Below are 23,503 nucleotides of genomic sequence, written 5' to 3'. Positions count from 1 at the left end.
TAGAATGCTGTATGCTGATGCTGAACTGTTAATGCTATATTGGAAAAATCTTGGAAAGACTCTAAAGACTGCTAAAGTTGCATCTGAAAACAGCTGATCCTTTTTCACAGTTACCTTTAACTCTACCTCCGTTGCGGAATTTACCTGCTTTGTGTTTTGTAGGGTACTTTGCATGTTCCTCTGGCGGTGTATCAAGTCAATGAACAGTGTAAAACACTGCTTAAGTTTTGGAGATACAAGAAAATAAGTTATAATTTGCAGGTGTGATTAGCCATGGCTGATCATTATGGAAACTTGATGTACTGGATGGAAAAAAAGCTTGTTGTAAAGCGTTGTAACCTGATAAAACAGTAGCTTAGCAGCTGTGCCTTTAGAAGAGCTACATTAAGTGAGAAAAAATAATCCAGGTTAAATGAGTAGTCAAAATTCGATTTACAGAGAAAAAGTTGGGCAGAGAGATAGAATCCACAGTGTTGCTGACCAATGTGTCCATGTGCACAAGGTTGCCATGGTAATTAATGACTGTAGAGGATGCTTCAGTGATCAAAGGATGCAGGTGTGATCAAAGCAATCAGTTAACAAGTGTGAAATCCTGAGAAAAAGTTCTGAACTCACTCTACTTGAGCTCAAATTTAGCTTTTACTGTAAATGTTTTCATAAAACCAAAAAATTCTCTCCAAATTTGGAGGCTCTGGGCCTCTTCTGATTGGTCAGATGGTGTGATGTCACTTTTTTGTGTAATTGACTGATCTCCACTTATTGGCTGAAAAATCATACTGGTTCTACTGTATCACAGAGTGTTGGGGAGACGCCATGGAGGGAGTCAACCTAAGTGAGTGTGCATGGTTCCTTGGCCCATAAAGGGTTAAGTAGGCAAATTTAATTTTCTTACTTTTATGGCTCCCAAATTCACATCAAATACAATTATAAACTAAAACGCATAACAGCTGAATATCAGCACCAGTACATCTGCTGTCCACTGTGGTAAGTGACATCATAATAGTGTCGTGTCTGTAAAAGGTCCATATGGCTATACATCATTAAAATCCTACCTATCTATCCTTGGTCCAGCTATGCCAACAGGTCTAGTTCTGTCCAGTCTGTGCAGACGTTGTCCACATTCACAGTAAAAGCGAAGCTGCAGGGCAGCAAAGTTCTCCTGAGGTCAAATGACCACAGCTCTAAGGGATACTCCCAACTAGGACAGCTTTGAGCACAGCGGTTAAAACTGGTTGGAGAACATTACTTTCTTTTTAAATAACATTCACCACTCCAAATTTCCCTAAACTGAGGATTCATTTCAACAAAATCCTTTAGAGGGAAATAATGTGTATTTCTAGGAAGAATGGGGTGTGGAATCTAACAGGCTGGCTCATCATATATGTTAATGTCCATGTATGAGAGAATGTCTGTACTTAATGCACATTATTAACAGTAGGGCATCCAATGAAAACACTTTTTTGTCTCTTTTCCAGTCACAAGGCCGCAATTAAGTCATTACATAACAAGTAAAACCACAATGTGAGTGCTGTCTTCAGTCTCCTCTGCACGCACTGCAGAGTGATCTCAGTGTTCTCTCCTTGTTCAAACATGTTCTGAGACTTTTATACACAAGTTTCCAGGTAAGTGGATACAGGACTCTTAGCGTCACTTGTGTTGAAGAGTGCAATGTTGAGGCAATTAGCCTGAGTATCTGGATTTTCTTTTTTTTTTAATGAAATCAGGTTTTCATGCTCAAGCTGTAGATGCCACATGCTATCGGCAAAACCTCAGCATAAACCTGCACCATCATTTTCATTAAAACAATTGCATTAGTCAGAATTAACTGCCCTTGTACTGTTTCTAGCCCATTTTAAATAATGTGAGTTCATAATTTTAGCGTTCCTCCAGAGGAAACAAACACATTTGTTAGACCATGTCCCTGACATCAAAATTATTCACTGTCCCTGATGAGATTTACAGTTTAATTTGCAGCATACAGTCATTTATTGATCTGGAAAAAGCTTATTAGCTATCCCTTCCCCATACTCTCTGAACAACATGTATCTGTCATCCCTCACATAAGCAGCAGGTTCCTTTAAGAAATCTATGGCTCTGTCACTTACACTGCAGGGAGTTAAAGAATGCTCTGCCACAATACACAGCTGTCTGCTCTATACAATACACATATTGATATTTAAAGCTTGAGGGAATGCTCACGCTAATCTGCATTCAGGGGAAAGCTCATTCTTTACCTCATTTTGTCGAGTTAATTTGAAAAAGTGAGATACGATTGCCGTAACAACCTGCAGCTGTAGAAGCAACTGTAATCAACTTTCAGACATTCTGATAGAAAAGGAACAGCAAAAAACTATTTTGAAAATGTTATACTCAAAGCTGATTTATAAAACTGATGCTACAGACATATCATCTGTCACAAAAGCTAACTGATTTCTCATTTCTGTACTTTAATGATGGGTGATATTTTAATCATATCCTTTGTAGACATACGCCGGTTGGTAAAGTTGTCCAAGGTGGTGCATAAAATCAGCTGATATTCTTCTACTAATCCTCACATGTGCTATCTGGAGAAAATAATTATTTTCTGACTGATGGTTCACATGCAAACTGTCAACGTCACAATAAGAAACAACTACTGCTTGAAGGGGACATATTTTACCCTTTTAAGACAAGTTTATATTGGTCTCAGAGGTCCCCAAAACATGCCTGTGAAGTTTGTTGCTGAAAAAGAAAAAAACACTCCAGTATAGGATTTTTGCATGTCTAAAAAGCAGAACGAGCTATTTCTGTGTCTGTGGCTTTAAAGCTGCTGTCTGACTCTGCCCCTGACTCCACCCCTATCAGGAAATGGATGTAGCACTCCTGATGCTACAATGTTACAGACATTTTTATCCAAAGTTATAAACCTGACTGGGATTCGAACCATCAATCCCGGACAAAAGGAGTTGACTTTTCCTGTGCTTCTTGGTCAGTAATGAGTTCTGGCATGGAAAAAGTCTCCTTGCTGTACTCACTAAAACCTCAGTCCCTGTTGCCACTAAGTTACGTTGGAGGTCTTTTGCAGTCACTCGAGGGTGTTTCACAACCTGCCTTCTCAGCAGAGGTGTGGACTCGAGTCACACGACTAGGACTCGAGTCAGACTCGAGTCATAATTTTGATGACTTTGGACTAAACGTGACTTTTGCGATGCGCATCATCATCAATGAGCCAAACACACACGGATCACATTTTGAAATAATGTAAAATTGAGTTAAACTTGTCCAAACGTGGGTGTTTTATTGATCTTAAATGTACTAATGATAAATTCAGTCAAAAGGACAGAAAAAGAAAAATGAAAGCAACAAACTGGCACGACAGAACGGTTTGTGAGGGGGACCTGCAGGTGTGAGGCAGGGCTGGTTTAAGCCATTTGGAGGCCCAGGGCAAAGACCAATATGTGGACCCTCCCCCTTTAGCTAAAAGCAATAATAATGAGAGGGAAAAAAATAGAGAGCACAACTTTAAGGTAACAGAGTCACAAACCTTTTTTGTGTATTCACAAGGAGGCAGTCATTGTGTTCACAGAACTTGAGGTCTTATAACTTAACACATAACACATAACTTGAGGTTAAGAACTGGTTATAACACCTTAAACCTAATGTTGACCTGCCAAACATGTTCACTTACAAGCATACACAAACCCTATATATCCACTCACACACCTATACATATACACACACTCATCACACAGACACACACACATACGCTCACATAAGATGAGTTAAAATGACTGTACGTCTTCAGAAGTTCATTTGCTGTTGCACCGCTTAGCACTGATTGTATCCTGAATGCTGTGTCAGCACTCTTTTTCTGTGTGATTAAGTTCTGTCACACTGGTCTTATTTTATTTTAAAAAATGAAACAATTCAAAATGCATTAATTGTATCTGTCAAATTTAATAGATTGTTACATTGTTACAACGTCATTTTATTTGGTAAACAGTGCTTATGACTTGTAAGGGCCCGAAAATTTCAAGCCTATGACTTTGGACTTGACTTGACTTGTCTTTACTTGAGGCTTGCAAAACAATAACTTTCTCCCACCTCTGCTTCTCAGATATCTGGTTGCAGCCATTGATAGCTTTCTCGTCCTGCCCCGTCTAGGTAGTGTAACCACTGTCTCTGAACATGTGAACTATGCTTCCAGTAGTGGTTCCGGGAACATTCAGTGCCTTTGCTATTTTCAGGTATACAGTTCCTTGTTTGTGAAGGCCAGTGATCTCTTCTCTTATACTTCCTGGGCCACTCTTTTGACTTTGTCATACTTCTAACATGCAGTCAAACTCAACATTTAACAAATCGATCACAGTTCAGGTATTTCATATGTTCTAGCTCAAGCAAACCTGCTGCATCAGGTGAGCTTGAAACAACACTGGTTTTGCATAATTGAGCTGTTGTGAATGGGATTCTGTTAAGGGGTTTAATAATTTTGAGACTAGAGAAGTCATTCCAAGTTGTATTTTCAGTTGGATTTGGGGACAACACTTAAGCATTAGTTGTGTTAAGCAATTTCAGTTCATTTCTTTTGACTTGTTTATTGAAAGTCTGTACATTTTCACAATAAACCTGATTCGCCATGGGGGTTGAATAATTTGATCACAACTGTATGGGGGAAGACATACTCCAACCAGGAGCAGGGTTAAGATTTGAATCTGCACCTAGTACAAAAAAAGACTTTGGCTGAATACCAATTCTCCCCTTAACCCTCAATCTTAACCCTCAGTTTAAAATGCACGTTCCGGCAAAGTGCAAGGGCTGTCCTAAAACTCCCAAGAGTTGAGTTGAGGGGCAAGTTTGAGGGATTTATCTCCCTCAATTTTGAGATGTTCCTGGAGCTCCCTTAGTTTTGAGGATTATCACTCAAAGAAAGATGGCGGCGAATGCAAGGAAGAAATCGAGCTACAATTGTATATTTCTTTGTTAATAGAGATATAAAAATTACGGAAAACCACTCCAGTATCTTAGTTTAATTTTATGGATTATTTGCTTTTTGTAGCGTAACATTTACTTTTGCCCTCTACAGTCTGAAATCGTAACTGCTATTTAGAAGTGTCCCATTTCCAAGTCATGAGATGGCCCTTACACTTGGTTAGTCCTAATGGGGGCCAAATGCTTATTTCAACCAAACTTCAAATCCAGCTGGTAAAGTGACAACCTGAGGAGGACGTTAATCATCCTGGCCAATGGCTACTGCAGCCACATCTCTATATATGTAAATTTATTAAAAAAAAAACTTATCCTCAACATGATCAGAGTGGATAAGTTAGAAAACCACCCAATGCCGACTTCACTTATACAGTACTGAAATAAAGACACCAGAAGAAAAGAAAATTTGCACCAGGCTGTAAATAAATTGATTTCTTTTGTAAAAATTGGCACATTTAAATAGGATCTTATGGGGATTCTGTATTTTTGCATCCAGCCTCAAGTGGACACTCTAGGAACTGCAGTTTCTTGCACTTCTGCAATGAATTCGTTTTTCAGCACCTGAGGTTGCCACTTGCTTAAATCAGCAGATGATCTTACAATTGTTGAGTCAAACACTGTTCATTCTTATTTCCAACCTAAAGACATTAAGAACCAATAATGATTAATCAAAATTAGTCGTGACGTTTTTTTTTAAAGCTGTCCCTTTCATTGATTAAAAGAGCAGATAAAAGTACAATGAAGGTTAAGCAACAAGATGTAAAAGAATGAATTAACTTGTTTCTCTAATCATGTGAAAAAAAACAGTCAATATTTCTTATGAATCCGGTACAAGCAGGAGCAATCCCATAATCAAGGGTCAAAAAAACTTCCATTTGTGTGTTTAAATAAGAGTAAAACCACTTGAAGGACCCTAAAAGACTCCAGTGTTGATTATCATCTGGTTTTGATGAATCCTATACTGGGGCCTCTGGGCTGATTCAGCATCCGGAGCTTCACGTAATATCACAAGGAGACATGCAATGTCAAAGGCTGTCACAGACTCACCCTTACCTCCTGTTTGGATTTAAAAACAGCAGCAGAGCATTTATACAGCTTCACTCCAACACTTTTATTGGCCATCATCAGTCTTGTTTAAAGCAAGCGTGCATTAGGGATGGAAATGCTGGGGGGAAATTGCCCTTCTTTGATAATGTGGAAGGCTGATGGTGGTGGGTGGGCTTGGTGAGAGACTCAGTAATTAAACTGTACAGGTGATTCATTCAAAGAGAAGGCGGTGTGTTAGAATCTGACAACATAGCAGTGAAGATGGAGCTTAATTGCAAATGCTGGCTGTAGCTGAAATGGATTGTTCTTACTGGGGCGTCTGTCTTTGGAGGAGCCGTGCTGTGAGGATGAGTTTATCTGTGAGAGCCTTTACCGCCTTTACTTTATGTGTGCCTGCATGTGTAAATACTAAATATGTCAATATCATTTGCCACGTGTTCTTAGCACTGATAGCACTGAGGAAATCAAAGCCAGCCAAGAGATCAATCTCTCTTATCTTGACCTCAAGATGGGTCAAACAATTTGTATATAAAAATGACTTATCTGATCCATTTGTTTATGGGCCTATTTGATTATGTAAGCCCATAAACTATAATGACAGGAAAAGTTTCTTCTCATTAACAGCCATGTGCTCACTTATTTCTAATGAGCTGTTAAACTGTAATCATCACTGTGGTCTTACTCTTTAAGGGGGACTTTATTTTAATAAAATTTTCTCTTGATTGTACGATACTTTGGCCAACTTCAGGAGTTTAAAAAGTTCCTTTGTTTTACATTTTTATTTGTATCTTCTAAGCCACTCTCCCTATTCTTCAAACCCGCACCATCTGTATGCATCATTATCCGTCTGCAGCATGGTTTTTCTCCAGTGCATGCTCTAACCAACTGGATTTGTTTCTGAAGCAGAGCACAGCTAACCTGGCACAGATGGATTTGTCTCTGGTAAACCTCTCATATACAGTGTTTGGGTGAGTGTGATTGGATGAATGTTCTGCCTATCACATCTTTACGGGCCAATCAGAGCAACAAAACACGTGAAATGCATAACGCGAACCATGGCAACTGTAGACATGTCAGTACACGACATTGGTCGTTTTTGAAAAGAAAACAAACTCAATGCTGTTCTTTATTCTTCTAATGAAAATATGTCGTCAAGTTCTGATAAAACTGGCGCTTTAGCAGCATCCACGCTCTTCCGCCATAATTGCACCGGCCTCTTATTGCTGCTTGCTTATGTCACGACTCCACTGCGCAAGAAAGTACTGCCCCTTGATGCTGATTAGGCCTGTCACTTTAACCGGGCCCAAATGGTTCAGATGGGAGCTTTGCAAGATGGATTTTGCCCGTGAGAAACACAGAAACAGGGGAATCCATCTGCTATGCAAGGTTAGAGCACAGCACAGAACAAGGCAGGAAGTTCACTATCATATTTGAATAAAATGAAGGACATACTATTTACTTGTTTCTTTGCCTTTCTGAGATTTATCTAACGTCAGTGTTTCTTGGTGATAACCTGGACTGATGTGACCTGCCTTGCCAAATTTACCCTGCTAAAATTACAATTTTAGAATATACTGAGTAGAAGTTGTTGTTGTTTAACAACATCATAAGTGTTTTCCAGAGCCTGAAAATCAATAACATTTCAGCCTTTCAACACTGCTATTGAATCCTATGAGTTCTATGATGTAATGCCATTTTAGCCGAAGTTGAACAGAGTATGATGGCAAAGGCAGTTTTGTTGTAGTTTAGTACATTTTCTTGTAGACTAACAGAAACATAGATGTCCAATTGTACTCAGTGTCTCAATAAAAGCAGTTTTTAGTGGGCGGAATGTCCTCCTGATTGCTATGATGACCTGGTCAGTGCGTGTTTGGTTATGACGTACTGCACCTTGATTTTAAATGACTTAATATCATTAACTTAAGTGCTCATTCTGTTTACAACCCAAGAACCACAATCTTGTGACCAGTAGTTGGGAGATGCCATGGTAAATGGTTAATAGCTCAACATTTGACAACTATGTATTATTGTTTTTGTCACACAGCGTAGGCTGAAACTGCTGTTTTCTTCACATTTCTGTATATTCTTACAAATAACTGAACTGATTCAATACATCAAGTTGACTGTTATTTTATTTATATAGGTAATAATAACCAGATGAAAAGACTTACTCTCTACTGTCAACCCTAGTATGTGATACAATGTCTTGCTGCCAAGGACAATATATAAAAGTGTATTAATACCAGTTCTCGGTCAAAACTGTAATAGGGGGAATAACAGCTGTAAAATGCAGGGGATAACTCAAACACGGAGTCCCATATGAAGTAACGGATTTACTGAGTTTAATCCCTTATCAAACAGCCTATACAATGAAGCTGGGCCCTAATCTATGGGAATTCACAGTCCATTTCCAATGTTTGGACAGAGAGGATCCACAGGGGTGTCCTGGCCTATCACTGCTGTAACCTTGAGTAGGACTCAGGCTATTCCCTGCACAATAATTGCTCTTATTACCAAGAAATAAATCGGGTCTGTACTTATTTCATGCTCAAGTGAAGTCTTCTCCTACATGCTGAATTAGTTTGTTCTTCTGTCGGACAGTGACTGAGCCCTAAATATTCAGTGTTGAGTTATTTGAACAGCAGAGGGGTGTTGGATTTCAAACTTCTGAGCCATATAACCTTTTCCCAGATTTTCATATTCCACACAGCCAGGAAACAAACCTCCTGAAAGTGATAAATTCCATCACCTTGGTTGACTTTTGAAGGTTCCAGCATGTTCCCTGTATTTTTTAACCAAGTCTCCTCAAAGAAAGGAAGTGATAAGTGTCCAAAACACAAAATAAACTCTTGTAACCGCATCATCAGGATTTAAAGTGGTCAGAATATATTCCGGACAAAGAGGTAAGAGCTGCCAACATGTTTCAGGCAAGACCCTCGTTTGCTTTTTATCTGTGAATAATTAATTCCAAAGGCTGAAAATTTAGCTATTCATGACCTTGATAGTGGGCACATTAAAGAGGGGAGCATTTGCTAAACGTGAAATTATATGCGACTAGAAAGGCGAAGCTACATCACCGGAGTCACCCCAGAGTAAACAAACGAGTTCAGCAAGCAAAGGGGGGGATTACCATATCTCCACTTAACTTATTTTATCCTGTGAGAATCATCAATATTAAAGGGTAAGGAGAGGGAGAGAAACTGCTGAGGTGGGCTTTTAGCAGCAGGGTGAACCACTGTGTTTAAGGAGAGAGATAAATGAGAGATCTCCCTGGAATCTACAAAGAGAGTAAACATAGTCTTTTTATCTTTTCTTTGCGCTGTACCAGGTCTCTTCTTTTAACACATTTTGATGTCACAACCACCTCTTTTCCCATCCTTTTTTTTTCTTCTTGAACTGCTTTAGATAGTTAACTTGTGTGGCAATTTCTTTTTTTTTTTGTTCTACTCTGCAGAAACCAAATATTGACTAGACAGTTTTTACATATTTGCAGCCATGCTAATGCTCGTATTAATTCACTTATGGATGCATTTTGCAGCTCATTGCAGTTTTGACACTTAATGAGGGTAACTCTAACTGAGGACTGACCTGTGTTTGTTTGTGTGCCTTTGGGCTAAATGCCAAAAAATATGCTGCGTTTGCCTGTCATGCCACGGTAGCGTATACTGTCCAGAGGTAGATTCTGCCTTGGGGCTGTCAGAATCAGCATGGTGTCGTCAGGTAAGTGACCCTGCAGGACAAGGAGCAGACTGCTGATCTATGGACTTTACTTCTGTTTACCTCACCTGTCAGTCAACAACAGTAAACAGCCAGCAAAGAAGGAGCGCTTTAAACGCCCTTAAATTTGGGCTTAAAATATAAAAAATATGTATGTAATATAAAAAATGTCTCATAATGTGTCCACAAAAAATGTTCGCAGCCATAAAAAAAACCTGTATGAAATTAACACTCAGCTTTTTTAATCACTTCTCTAGAACTTTAAATGAACTTTAAGCGCTTACAGATTTCAGCACCCCCTGTGGAGAAAGTACAATCTCTTATCTTTCTACTGATCTTGTCCTATACATGTAAGAGTGCTTTCAACTTTCTTTCAGTTGCCAAACCCTTTACTCACAGTGAAAGCAAAAGCCCTGGAAATGCAACCAAATCAGGCCGCTTCTTCAGTGTGCTGTTGACACCCTGCCAGCCAACCAAAATGACTCCAAGAGTTCAACGATGACTCATCCAGGAGGTCCAAAAAGAACCCAGAAAAACATCCATAGAACCGCAGGCCTTACTGGCCTTAGTTAAGGTCAGAGTTCATGACTCAACCATAAGAAAGGCACAGGGCAAAAATGGCATCCATGGGACAGTTCCAAGGCCAAAACCACTGTTGACAAAAAAGAGCACAAAGGCTTGTCTCACATTTGCCAAGAAACATCTTGATGATCCCCTTTTGGAGCAATATTCTGTGGATTGACGAGACAAAAGTTTAACTTTTTGGAAGGTGTGCAGCTCGTTACATCTGATGTAAAAATAACACAGCATTTGATAAAAAGAACATCATGCCAACAGTCAAACATGGTGGTGGCAGTGTGATGGTCTGGGGCTGCTTTGCTGCTTCAGGACCTGGACCACTTGCTGTGATTGATGGAACAATGAATTCTGCTGTCTACCAGGAAATCCTGAAGGCTAATGTCTGGCCATCAGTTCATGCCCTCAAGCTCAAGCGCTCTTGGATTATGCAGCAGGACAATGGCCCGAAACATACCAGCAAGTCCACCTCTGAATGGCTCAAAATAAATAAAATTAAGGTTTTGGTGTCGCCCAGTCAAAGTCTGGACTTAAATCCAATTGAGATGCTGTGGTGTGACCTTAAATGGGCAGTTCATGCACGAAAACCCTCTAATATGGCTGAGTTAAAACAATTCTGCGAAGAAGAGTGGGCCAAATTTCTCCGTAGCAATGGAGAGACTCATCACCAGTTATCGCAAACACTGGATTTCAGTTATTGCTGCCAAGGGTGGCACAGCTAGTTATTAGGTTCGGGGGCAATTACTTTTTCACATATGGCCAGATAGGTTTGGATTTTTTCCCTTTACAAATAAAATCATCATTTAGAAATTGCAATTTATATTTACTTGGGTTGTCTTTGTGAGATGTTAAAATTGGTTTGATGATCCAAAACATTCAAGTGTGATAAGTATGCAAAAAAAATCAGGAATCAGGAAGGGGGCAAATACTTTTTCATGACACTGTACATCCTTTGAAGCACTAATTTTGGTCCAACTCCTCTCCTGGTCAGTTTGATTGTGGTGTGTGTTAGACTACACATTGTATGAACAGTTGTGTGTGCTCAGATAGATAAGTTGACCCTCTATTTATGACACCAATTTAATTTTCTGTGTTTTTTTTTTTTTTTTTTGCTTCCATCTTCAGTCAGTTTTTTTCCTGACTGGGTATCGCTCAGTTCTACATGTGATAATCCATGGAGTTAATGCTTGGTTGTCTACAGGGTTCCCCACACACAACTGTGAATGAACACACCTATTATTCACAAGTCAGAGAGGGAAAATGTCACTCTCAAACACAGCCCACAAGAAAATCTGGTAAGATAATCTTTAAAACCCTCCAATAATCAGGCCTTTGCTGACTTTGGTCAGAATCCGGCCTAAGATCAGAATGATTTCCTCATAGTGTGAGCCCAACACTTAACTACACTCAAAACCTACGACGTCAGTAATCTAGCAACAGATGAGTGAGATTTCCCTTTGCCTGATTTGCAGGTTTACTAGATATATATATATATTGATATCCCTAATAGGTATCCAAGTATAACCAAGCCTACTTCGTCCAGAAAGTAATGTATATCAGACTGCATAGTTCGTAGTACATTTGGGATAAGAAATTTTAACACACAAGATACCATTCACTTGTGTTACACAATGCCTTTCCACGTTGTTTTCTGTGGTTCCTGTACACATCTGTGCGCCTTCAAGCTCCAGGACAGATGCCAGTGAGGGCGGACGCAGCTCAGAGGGGTGCTCCTGCTACCTGCCAGGAGCCCAGCCCAGCCTCCAGCTGATATTAGTTATCAATATTTTATTGGCTGCCCTTAAAAACTTTAAGAGGCTGCGATTAGACACAAAAAACAAAGGAGATCCTTCATGAAGCGAGGTCACGTGGGGCAGTAAAAGTTGGCTTTAAAGGGCTTCATTTAATGATATAAAATTCACCCTGATGTGTGAAGCTGTGGGGTCGCACAGCAATAAGGAAGGAGCTTCTGTGCTGTGGTTTGTTTGCCAGCTCTCACGGCCTCAAGCCACAAACATTACAGCAGTGGTGAGGAGTGTTTGCTGCACGACTGCAACCCAGAGAACTTTATAGGGAGCTTAATGTTTTATTGTGTGGGTGTGTGTAAGGGCGGTTTGACAGTTTGGATGGTCTGACTTTAAACTTACCTGAAGTTACAGTTTTAATTTGCGCTCTACATTGGGCCTCACTTTTCTTTATGCCTCTCTACACTGGACTAGTTTATGTTTTAAGTGACTTCAATGATGCCCCATCCCATTGAAAACATTTCTTTTATACTGCTTTACCAAAATTTGAGCAAGCTACTTAAACATCCTAATATCTGTTTTTACATTAATAGGTGCAGGCAGAATGAAACCATTTATCAGTGTTGCCATACATATAAACTGAAAGTGAAAGAAGAGCTGAAAACTTTGGTTGCCAAAAGTTTTGAATTCTCTTGAAAACCACCAAAGTTGACCACAGTCAACTTTGAAGTTGCCGGAAGATCTTTGGTTTATTTGGCAAGCCACCAATAATTTCATAGACTGAAGTTTTATAGCAAGGCTTGCCTCAGGAGAAATAGTTACCTATAGCTACTGTAAAAGAATATATTTACAGAAAAACTGGCCACAAAGTTGTAAGGAAACATCCAGGGGCCATGACAGTCTGACCCTGACCTTACAAAAGCTAGATTCTGGGTGGGAGTGTTTCTCTTAGCAGAATACACAGTAAGTCAGGTAACTTCTAAATAACTGTGTGATGAAGTTTCTGCATTGTTGCATACATATTGATCATTAATACTAGGGTATTTTGTGCCTTCACCTGGCCTTGATGACACTAAAAGGGGTGGTTATGTTGAAGAGTATCATTTATCATACAGAAGTAGCAGTATAACAGAAATTTGAAAATTCATTTCTCTCAGTTTATACAAATTCATGACTATGAATGTGGGGTAACTGTAGATCAGTAGGTATAGTGGTTTATTTCACAACCAGGAAACGTGGGTTCAATCCCCCACATCTTATAAGACAAGACTATTTGCCCCCTTTTAGAGAGGCATGCGGCTGTAGACCTCTGTAGTGGGGTGTTTTGGGCTCACCTGCTGCAGATCTCTACAATAAGGCGACCTCGACTGTAAGGCGGAAAGTGATGTATTAACTCTTGTTGGGTTTTTCCATGGTTTGTCGTCTGCTATTTTTTATCTTATTCGCCCCCACCACCCTTAACTTTAGGGTTCAGGTGCCTAACCCTGATCCTTAGTTTGTGGTGTGTTAAACTTAAATTTATCCCGCTCAGTACATTTTCTATTTCTATTCATAAAATTCTGCTGTTGTGAAAAATAGTCACTTACCATAACCTCTAACAGCAAGCAGAAAATCTGTGTCATTCATTCTGTCCTTCTTGTTCTGGACTGGGTAATGTACATCACTTCTCACAGTTGAGGTCACTCAATTTTTTTAGGGTCTGCAGCCAGATCCTTTTGCCCATTTTTTTGTGATTATGTATTGATGTGAATGAACAAGATTGAAACACTGTAAATCATTCAACAGCATTAACCCATTATTTTGGAATACTACTCTCAACTGTTAATATTAAATCTAGTCTGTTAAATTATATTCCTTTGACTGTTTTTTAACAGAACTGCAATGTTCCTCCCAGAATACAGCACTTTCATGCTAATTAACCTGTTCCTTTCTTCATCCATCACCATCTTATTGATTATTTGGTGAATATCAATGTAATTTAAATATCAAAAAGTGGTATTTAAACTCCATTCTGAGTTAAATAGCCATCAGTGTTGTAGTTACTTAACAGTGTTAAGGCAGTCAGCCTTAGTCTAGGTCAGTAGAGTCACTGATAGTCAGTTGATCTAAGTGCTGCCCACTGTCATTTCAAATCTGACGGTGGAGTTTTCCCATCATGTACCTGTGCAAAACGTTTAGATGTATTTATATGTGTTTAAATGTGTTGGTCAGTTGTACAGTAATCACTGCTGGGATTCCTTTGTTTTTGTTTCTGGTGAATCATTGTTGTTTTTGATGTTAAACATGTCTGCACCATGAGTGAAGTTACCCACCAAGTTGGTCACTCCCTGACTGTGGTGGGGTATGGTCTACAATAAAGGACAGGACATTTCCATTCAGGCTGTATTCTATTCCTGCATCTATCTCTTTGCTCCATAGTTGGCATAAGACACATTCTTTGCTACTGCTGTTCATGGTGAGTTGGCAGATTTTGTTATGAAAGTGCTTTGCACTGCGTAAGTGATTAAACTTTTAAATTGCTGTGTATTAATTTCAGGAAAAATATATTTATTTAATTTATGTAAGACAAACAGACAAGAACTAATATATAAAGTGGCATTTCAGACAAATCAGTTAACTGAAAGATACTGTAAAGGAAAAAAACAGCAATATACTGCAATCCTCTGCTACAATCTGAACTGAGGAACGCACTCGTGCCATTATCCTGCCCCTTGACCTTTTTTAACCTTAGAAGAAGAGACTAAGTCTGTTTTCTGGCTCAGATCTCTGTTATGATGCTTTACTGATCCATAGACCACTGTGGCTGATAGATTTGGCAGATTTACCTCACAATGAACAAAAAAAACAGCATTTAACTTACTGTTAACTTTTGATGAAGGCAGTGACATCATCTAATAACAGATTGTTCGGGGATGATCTGCTCTGTGATTTTATATTGTAGTGTTAGAGGGGCGGGGTCATCCCCCACTGTGGGCTCTCATATTGACCCTGCCCAAATTAACCCCAACCTGGAAAAAGGTGAAAAACTTTCTAACCGTCTAAATTGTTTTCACATGTTTACAGCAACCATATCCCAATATATCTAGTGTGTTAAGACACAAATTTTGGATTTCACTTTACAGGGTCTTTAAAGTGGGGGGTATTATGCCTTTTTTCAAGGCTTTGCACCATCTCTCTCATACCCACGTAGTAGCTTCACATGGTTTACAGCTCAAAAGACTCCTGTTTCTCACACTGGCGTTCTGAAAAACCCTGATTTTAACCTCCGTCTGAAACACTTTGTTTTCGCTGCTGTCTCTTTAAACCCCCCCCCCCACACTCCACAGGCCTGCTTTCCTCCGATTGGCTGATTTTCTGGAGGCTGGCCGACTCAATGTTTTGTGCCCGCCCCCTCCAATGTGGCTAATGTTGTTATGCTAGTAGTTGAAAACTTTGAATGAACCGGTCCGACTGAGTAAACGTACGTAGTTTGGTAAGTGTGTAATTACTGTGTTGCTAAATGGCTAAATGGCTAAAAGGCCTTGTGGGGGCGGTCTGTTCTGCTTTGCCGGCAGCACGGACAAACCACGAACCAGTCAGGAGATCCTACTGCGATGACCTCATCAGTTTGCTCCATCGAAATTTCGTCTCGGGAGAATCTCAGAGAGATTTTCAACGAACCGTTGTCATCAGTTTACATGCTAATTCCAAGATTACTGCTGCATACGTTTATCTTGCGGTTTGAAAATTTGCATACATGGAGTATGGACACCCAACATTGTGACTTTATATTTATGTTTTAAAAATCAGAAAAGTATAATACCCCCTCTTTAACAGTTTGAGTTATTCTGAGGGCCACTCCACATAGAACCCCTTGCCATCACTGAATGAATGGGTGTTAATGGGTAAGTGTTAGCTGCAGTGCAAGCTCAAGTGTACCTATTTCTAGAATAAATACACAAAATGAAGGTAGTTTAACCTGCATCATAAGAGGAGTTCATAAAAACTACTAAACTAGTTTGAATTTTAAAGGATTACATTTTTTGACAACAGAGTGTTTTGTTATAAACAAATATGATTGAAACATTTTCTAATAGAATCAATTAAAAACAGAAAAATCAAGCAGCTAGCTTCCATTTGGTCTACTGTTGCTTAAATTCAAACATAATTTTCAATGTCTTTTTAGTGATACTATTCAGATTTTGCCCCAGATAGACTTTAAATGCATGTAGTTCCCCTCTAACCATCTCTGGATTTACCCTGATATATTATATGTTTGAGGCTACATGTGCTTGTCTCATCTTTGTACATGTTTATGGATAACTCCGCATTGTAAAGTGGTGATACTGTTTAGCCTACTGTTGGCATGGGCACCTTGGAGTGGGAAGCCTCTTCTGGCATAACTTCCATGCCCTCTGACCACTCTCTTGACAGGAAAGCCACAATGATGAGGAATTTGAGCACTGTGGTTAAAGTAACAAGAGCAGGCCACAAACAACGCCCCTTGGTCTCCATCTCCTCCCCATCAAACCCTCCTTATTGTTTTTCTCTTTATAATAAACTATATACACTTAATATTCTCTCTCTCCTCTCTTTCTCTCGTCTTTATGTGTTTACTTCCTCTGAAACACCCACTGAAGCCCCTGAGGCTTCTGGGTAGTATGAACATTATCATCAGAGGCCATGTGAGGTTTAGTTGAAAGATGAGCTTTACATGAAACAACTATAACAAGGCTGTCTGTTATTGTAGCTTGGAAACAATGGCCTCATACATGCGGCCACTCTTACACTGACACACCACTCTAAATCACTGTAGAAAGAACAGGATGTTTCTTTATTTCTTCTTTTAAAAGCAGGTCAGCTCCCCCTAGATAACCTCAGTGTACGTACTAATTCTATCAGAGTGAAGGGGAAACGTTTGAAAGTAGGTTAAAATCCAATGTTATGTATGTGTTTGTGTGTAATCTTGTGTGCATTTGCTTGTGTTTCTAGCGGCCCATGCATCAATAAGCATACAACAAAGACTGTATTGATAATTGGCATTTCCATAGTCAACCATTGGTTGGTCAACTTCCTTTTCTGTTTGGCTTTCTGACCCTAACATTAATGGAAAAGAGGTTGTAGATGAAGATAATGGAGGGCTTGGCTAAGGGGAAGCCTTGTAGTGAAAAATTATGCCAAGAAACTGCAGTACCTTGGCTGTCTGGCTCCAAAAGCACTGAAGTCCCAATAAGACAGGGTTTTACATGTTTCTGATCCACTGCAGTTTTCCCTTTTGTCTTTCATATTTTAGTTTTGAACAATCATGCCACCCAAATTAAGCTGATTTGAATAGCTACAGGTAACTAAGACTGAAAGGTGAACTTTGCAATAATCATGGCAAGTTTGATTCTCAGAGGAAAAATGTAACACTTTGAACTCTTCTGGTTTGTCTATTAACTAATCTGAAACCCTGAAAGCTGATGTTGGTAAGCTTCTCCTTGTCTCATACTAGTGGATCTAGAGTGAGACACTGAGCTGGCCTTTAGACTTGTTTTATCCATCTCCACTCTCTTTCCCCTCCCCTACAGTTGCTTTTGTATTTGCTTTCTCTGTCCTCTTCTGTTTCTCCATTTCTTCCTCCTTCCAATCTTCACAAATATCCCTCACCTCCACTCTTCCTCCATTAATTGCATGGTTCCCTGTGTGCCTGTTACCATTCCCAGGGGAAGTGCTACCATGAATAGCCAGCCTTGAAGCTTGGCTTTTTGGCCCGGCACCACGTCCCATTTGGCCCAGCTTTGGTGGAAAAGCCGAGTGGCGACCACATAATGATCGGTGTCTGAGGGCCTTGCTAATTTTTCATGTTCAAACAGACGGCTGACTCCTAGGCCAAGACTAGGGCTAATGGAAGGTTTGTCAGTGCCCTCCAGGGGTCATAAAATATGGCAACCTGAGCCTCTGATCTGCTTTTCACAATCTTCACCAAGTACTGAATGGCAGTCTATAGTTGGGGCCGTGATGAATTAACAAACTCACTTCAAAAAATGTCTGACACATTTTCCAAACACCCATTCTATGCACATTAAGCATTATGAATCAAAAAGCATGCATTCTGTACAGCTTAGTGATATCTGATCTGTACATAGTGATTTCTGATAGTACTGTACATAAGCAACGCAATCCTGCTTAACACAGTAAAATTAAACTTTTACATTGATTTTACCCTCACAAATATGAAGTTGTATTTTCTTACTTATCCAGTCTTCCTCATTTCAGTGGTTTAGTCTTCATAAATAGGACTCCACACAATTTCCCCTCTCACTTCCTCATGACTGTTTTCCTTCATCAAATAAAAACATGAGTTATCAAAAAATGTTGTATCTTATACAGTGTGTGCTGGTACAAACATGCGATATTTAAACCATTTTTTCCCTTGTACCAGGCTGGCAACATCTCTCCAGTAAAAATAGATATTTTTTAATGTATGTGTAAAAGGAACTTTCGGGGCTTTTTCATCAGCATTTTAGTGAAGACTGGAGGAAATGAAACTTTTATCAGTTCAGCATTGGCATCATTTTTCATTATTGGATGCTGCTTTCCTTACCCATGACAATGGTTTGGTCCCTTTAGAGACTGGTGAATCAGTCTGTTATGAAGTTAGAAAATGTACATTTACATTGCCCATTAAAATAATTCACAAACTGTCCTCACAAACTGAGTGACTGTACAAGAAGGAGACAATTGAGAGAGGACACCAAGACACCTATGACTACTCTGAAGGAGTTACAAGCTTCAGCAGCTGAGATGGGAGAGACTCTGCATACAACAACTTTTTCTCGGGTTCTTCACCAGTCAAAGCTTTATGATGGATAGCAACTGTTAAAGAAATCTCATCAAATCTGGACTAGAGTTTGCCAAAAGGCATGTGGGAGACTCCATGGTCAAGTGGAAAAAAGTTCTTATGAGACCAAAATGGTGCTTTTTGGCCATCTGACAAGCTGTATGGACACCAAACACTGCACATCGCCACAAACACACCATCCCCTCTGTGAGGCTCAGTGGTGGCAGCATCATGCTGTGATGCTTCCCGGCAGCTTGCCTTGGAAGGCTTGTAAAGGTAGAGGGTAAAATGAATGTGGTAAAATACAAGAAAATCCTGGAAGATAATCTTACTTAGTCTGCAAGAGAACTAAGGCTTGGGAGAAGATTTATTTTCCAGCAAGACAATGACCTGAAGCATACAGCAAAAGCTACACAGAAATGGTTTAAAGACAACAAGGTGAATGTTCTGGAGTGACCAAGTCAAATCCAAGACCTCAATCCAGTAGAGAATTAGTGGCTGGACTTGAAAAGAGCTGTTCACACCTGATCCTCATGCAGCCTGACAGAGATTGAGCAGTGTTGCAAAGAAGAATGGAGTAAAACTACAGTGTCCAGATGTGCAAGCCTGATTGAGATCACAGACTCAGTGCTGTGATTACAGCCAAAGGTGCATCTACTTAATACTGACTTGAAGGAGATGAATATTTATGCAGTCACTCATTTTACATTACATTTTTTATTAAATGGCATTGCTATTAAGAAATCATTTTTGTATTTTTGTGTAAAAAAGGCACTGTATACCTGGAATTCAACTGCAATGTACAGTAAATGCAAACATACTGAGTGCTTGTGTACATTTTCTTTTGGCTGTAAACCAGCTGTTGAAGCTCTGAAGGCCTAAATCTCTACTCTCCTTCAGTGTGGTGATACTACTCTTAACATGATCCACTCTGGTTTTACACCAACTATCTGCTCACACATCATCCCTCTAACAGGCTGAAGGGAAGCACCCTGAAAGTTTTAGCAGTGTCAGTGCAGAATGGCAAAAACATGGGAAAAATGGTTTTGGAAGCAGTTCATCCTAATTGTTTGTTCGAGCCAAAGTTGGCTATCCTAGGTGTGTTTGACTTCAGATTTTAAATAGGTTAGCAGGAAGACTGCAGCTAACAAAAATGTGTTGTGCTGTCTGGATGCACTAATTATTTGTAGGTATAAAAAGAATAAGGCTCACAGATGAGCTGGAGAAAGAAAAATAGACCACCTCGATGGTGACCCACATAATCCATTATGTAGATGAAGGCAATACTCACTCTGTATGTTGTGTGGCTTCTAGGGAAGTTTACAGTACAACTGTCTCGGTCCATTGTATGTGTATGCATACTGTTATATAAAAATAACTGAAGGTGTAACATAAATCTGCAATGACTGATTACCCCTTATACCACCTATACAGTACACAAAGTATATTTTCTCGCCCATGTACAGTAAATGTTGCGCACTGCTGTCTATGACTTTGACTGATCACCTTTGCACCATTTTGTGATGCTGCTGTGTTCAGTCTGCTGACTTTTCACCAACCAAATATGTTAAAAGTTACCTCTTTAATTTGCATTGCAAGTTTTTATCAATTGACATGCGTTGTGACATAAATGAAACAGATTTGGACAATTGCCTTCACCATGATGATAAATTCATTGCTCATAAATCCACTTCACAGAGATGATGCAATGCTTTTCCAATACAACCAGCATCTTGTCAGACTTCTTTTCAGAAATACAAGAAGTCAGAAGAGTATTTTCTTGATCACTGATCCTATAAACCACACCATGCCTGTCATGTATGACAGACTGCGATCCTTTCACAAGACAGGGAAGTTCTGCACTGACAAAGCATTTTATCTCTTACTTGAAATGCCTCTCTGTGGCTTTCCTGTGTGAGGAACTCTGATCATTTTTCAGCTTCTCAGTGAACCCGGACTTTTCTTCAGGTCTTCCAATGAAGGCTTATTGTTACTGCAAAACAGGATGTGGATCTCTGGTTTACTCGCAACTTACATGTATGAGAAAAAGTACCTTGTGGTCATGTGGAATGTCTGGTTAAGTGAATGAAGAGACGGCTGTGCTATTGACAAAAAATCAAAACTACTTAAGACTATCTTGTGTTTCTCCAGAAATACTTAGGAAGAAACATAAGTTTGTTGTTTATTTCTTCATCATAGTTGTTAGAGTCTTTGAAAATATGGCATTCTTACAGCAGACCCGACCTGCAAACAGAAGTGTCTGGGCACCCCCAGTGAATGGACCCTCAGATGTGATGTATTATTGATATAAATGCATGTGTGTACAATCTGTAAAATCCATTTGGTGCTGGTATGTTGGCTAACAATTACTTTATTTTGGAACTGAAAATTGTGTCAACCTACCATTGGGTTGTGATGTTCAAATTACTAATTTATTTATACTTGTTTCTGCCAATCCTCCACCACATTTTTCCAACTTTTAACCAACTTTTGTCTCTTTAAACCATTTCTTTTGCCAATTTTTAACCGCTTTCACCACACTTCTGCCCATTTTTTTGCCCCTTTTGTTGTCTTTCCTTACTCATTTTTGCAGCTTTCATCCTGGTTTTGCACCTTTTTAATTTTGCAAAGTTAACCACTCTTGACCTATTTTGCCAGTTTTTGCCTTTTTTTTTTAAAATTATTTCATCATTTTTCTCCGAATGTCAGTTCAGTTCTTTCATCTATTCTCCCTCACTCAGACATTTGTGTAGATCTTGGCTAATCTATAAAGTCTGACATTACTTTTCAAATATTTTAGTCAAGGCGCCCATCCACATTGGTAACGTTATTTAAAAATAAAGGAAAACTGTTTTCATTAGGGGCAGCGCAGGGGTTAGCACTGTTGCCTCACAGCAAGAAGGTTCCTGGTTCGCTTCCCAGTCAGGCCTTTCTGTGCGGAGTTTGCATGCTCTCCCCGTGCATGCATGGGTTCTCTCCGGGCACTCTGGCTTCCTCCTACCACCAAAGACATGCACATTAGGTTAACTGGTGACTCTAAATTGGCTGTAGGTGTGAATGTGAGCGTGCCTGGTTGTCCGTCTCAATACGTTAGCCCTGCGATTGACCACCCTGGCGACCAGTCCAGGGTGTACCCCGCCTCTCGCCCAATGACAGCTGGGAAAGGCTCCAGCCCCCCCGCGACCCCCAACAGGATAAGCGGTATAGAAAATGGATGGATGGATGTTTTCATATGCAAAATCTGGCTATTACAGATTCACTTTACAATGGACCATGATTTTGCTGACCTACATGGGCCCCCAGTTTGGCTGGGATCTCCCTGCTCTCTCCTTTACCCCCTTATGGGTGGCCTTGCAAAGGACTAAAAGTATTTGATAGTACTGAATAAATTTGCCAATAAAGTGAGACACTCAAGACTGTGGAAGATACAGTTCACAACCCAACAATGAGTGATGCAGCATGGGAAGAAAACAATGCAAGACCCAGACAGGCAACTGGATGGTGTTTAGTTAATTAAAAACCTTTACTGAATTATTTTACAGTAAGAACAATGTTGCAAATTAAAAATAATACATGTACTGAAGAGTGCATGGGTTTCTCATTGGCCTTGCTAGTGCAAAATAGCCTTGTGATGGATTTATGTTACGCCAGTGGCTGGAAATCCAATGCAAAAGTGACGCAAAAGAGGCCAGTCTAAAGAGGAGGTTGGAAAAAGAGGGGATGGTAATACTACTTCTGGGTTTGTGGCTTCATGGTAGCTGCCAAAGCTGAGACAAACCTAGCAATTCACTTGAATTTGAGCCTGTTAATTCAAGGTATCTATAACAGATAGCTGTAAAACACATAAGCAAGCTAAAAGGCATTGACACATCCATGCATATAGGGATATATGGTTAAGGATTTAAAAGCAACTGGGGATTCTTTTAAGCAAGCTTTACAGAGAACAATAAGGATTTTGTAGGAGTGAGGGGAAGAGACAAGACTTCCTCTTCTATGCACTGATCATTTTTTTACAGTCTGACTTGAAGTTGAGACGTGATTTAGAGGTGAGAAAGGAAACATGAGACCAAATTTTAACAAGCGTTCATATGCAGAAATATGATTAAAGAAAAAAATGTCAAACAATGAAAGCTGATGGGTTGAAATTTGGTTTCTCCCAGTGTGTTCTGTCTCTTTTGGCATTCATATGGACCCTTCTACACTTCCTCCTGCAACCAGTCCCTGCTCAAACATGTGGTATCAAAAAAAAAAAAAAAAAAAGTATTGTATCAATACTATGTCCATCCAAGAAAATACAGTGTTGAAAATCAACAAATTCAACCAAAACTTTTTTTGCAACCTTAAAACTTTCTCTGCAACTTCTGCACAAATTTGCCCATTAGATCTGCTTCCCCAACATGTTATCAACATGTATGCCACCAAAAACATTTCTTTTTTTTTTTTTTTAACTTTTCTAATTGCTTTTGAACACTTTTTTGTGAAGCAGACAGCTTCCAAATCCAGCCTTGAACTTCAAAGATCGAAGAGACTCTTGCTGTAAATCTGTTCAATCCACTACCAAACACAAAATGTTGAAAACCATAAGCCGTCCATTTAGTCATTTCCTGGTGCCGTTTGTTAAGTATAGGAGCATATGCCGTGGTTCTGTACT

The sequence above is a fragment of the Cheilinus undulatus genome, linkage group 1 (genome assembly GCF_018320785.1).
Source record: "Cheilinus undulatus linkage group 1, ASM1832078v1, whole genome shotgun sequence".
Lineage (NCBI taxonomy): Eukaryota > Metazoa > Chordata > Actinopteri > Labriformes > Labridae > Cheilinus > Cheilinus undulatus.
The sequence above is the reverse complement of the archived record's forward strand: the minus strand, read 5'-3'. Positions refer to the sequence as shown.